The sequence below is a fragment of the Neomonachus schauinslandi genome, chromosome 2, assembly GCF_002201575.2.
Source record: "Neomonachus schauinslandi chromosome 2, ASM220157v2, whole genome shotgun sequence".
NCBI classification, from domain to species: Eukaryota; Metazoa; Chordata; class Mammalia; order Carnivora; family Phocidae; genus Neomonachus; species Neomonachus schauinslandi.
Window position 1 is genome coordinate 37,019,748 of NC_058404.1, and position 2,278 is coordinate 37,022,025.

The following is a 2,278-nucleotide window of genomic DNA, read 5'->3' on the forward strand; positions in this document are numbered from 1 at the left end:
TTAACTCATTGGTTGTTCAGTAGCATGTGTTGTTTTATACTGTACATTGTAATTTTGCATTTAATTCACATGTTAATTTCTCTGCTAATGTCTACCTTTTCATTAATTAAAAAAAATGTTCACATTAATTGCATGGAAAATGGTTATAATGTGGATCCTGTCAGGATTTGCATCTGTTGATTGTCTTTTTCATTAAACCTTGGCCAGATTTTCCTGGCTCTTTGAATGCCATGCAATTTTGGATTATATTTTTAACATTGTTAATACTATAATGTAAGGCTCTAAATCCTGTCAACATTCTTTGGAGAATGTTGATTTTGTTGTTGTTGTTGTTGTTATTTGTTATAGCAAATAATCATGCTGGTTAGGTTCATACCACAAATTCTATCTCATCTTCTGTGCAAAGTAGTTTTCCAAGTCAGTTCAAAGGCTTTTCTATGCTACTTGGATTTGCTGGATGCATATATCATTCAAGATTTAGACAAGGATTTGGGCAAACATTTATATCATAGTTCAGTTCTTAAAAGATTTACCATACTTTTTTGGATGTGTTTCTGTTTGTGCACAGCTCAGGGTAGAGTCCAGAACTTCTGCCAGCTCACACCAGAATTGGAGTTGCCATTTTTTACCTATCTTCTTTTTTGTGATTTCTCCCACATTCTTGCATGATGGGGCAATTTACACATTTTCCTTCTTCAGAAAGATGATATTAACTCAGAGTTTTAGCCTTCTGTACTGTTGTGCAACCTTGCATAACTAGAGGGTTAAGTGGTGAGAGAAAAGAGTGATGAAAATATTCAGTAGTTTTCCTAAACTCTTCAGACACTTGGGGCCCCTTTTTCTACTTCCTCTGATTAGAAATCCTTCCCTCAGGGTTTAGGTATCTGCACCACTACTCTTGTGGTAGTGCTATCCCATAACTAGAGTTAGCCGAGTAGGGCAGGGGACAAAAGGAGAGAGAGAAGAAAAGAAATGAATATTCACTCCCATGCACAATTTCCAACATTCAAGAATACTTTTTTTCATTCCTTTCACTAGAAATATGGCCTTTTTACTTAGTGCCTGCCAGACCTGTTTGGGATTAAAACCAGGAAAAAGAAAAAAAATTGCAAACTTTATCCTCCTATGAATTAATATTCAGATTTTTACTTTAGTCTTCAATCTACCTGATGTTCTTTATTTTCAGAGTTCTTAGTAGTTTATTTTGTATTCTGCCTAGAGTGTTTAATTGTAACCAATAGGAAAATAGACTATAGGCAGTTTACTCCATCTTGGCTGCATAATGCAAAGGTTAAATAAAAAGTAAAAAGAAAAAAGAAAAAGAAAAAAAAGGCACCAATGTGTTCCTTCATCTTATGGAAACTCTCTCTTAACATTTATATGAAGTACTCTGTTTTAGAACAGTGTATCTTACAAACATCTTTAGGGAAAGCTTCCCCAAAGAAATGCTGACTAAAATGCTATCAATTTCTTGTATATAAAGCCAACTGAACATTTAGAATAGCATATGAAATCTTATCTTTTTGAGCTTGTTTTTCATTATCAGAAAGAAAAATGGGAAATCATTGAAAGCCCTGAAAACACTTAAAAGGTAAAAAAGAGAAAATTAAGCAATCATTGAGTCAAAAAAGAAATCATAAAGGAAACTAGATAACACATTTTTTAAAAAAGGACAAAAACACAACACAGCCAAACTTATGAAATAAAATGAAAGCACTGCTAAAATTTATACCATAAAATACTTACATAAAAAAGATCTCAAATCAACAATTTAACTCTACATAATAATGAACTAGAAAGAGGAACAAAAAAAATCCAAAGCTGTCAGGAGGAAGGAAGTAATAAAGGTTAAAGTGGAAATAAAGAATAGAAAAGCAATAGAGAAATTCATAAAACCAAGAGTTGGTCTTTTGAAAAGCTCAACCAAATTGACAAACCTTCAGTAAGACTGACAAAAAAAAAAGACTTAAGTTATTAAAATCATGAAAGTAGGAACATTACTACCAATATTATAGAAAAATTTTAAAAAGTATCATGAGAATACTTTGAACAATTGTATGCCAATAAATTGGATCACCTGGATGAAATGGACAAATTCCTGGAAAAAACACACAATCAAGATGAATTCATGAAGAACTAGAAAATCTGAATAGACCTAGAACAAAAGATTAAGTCAGTAATAAAAAACCTCCCAAAAGAGAAAAATCTTGGACCATAAGATTTCAATGATGAATACTGCCAAATAATTTAAGAAGAATTAACACCAAACTTTGTTAAA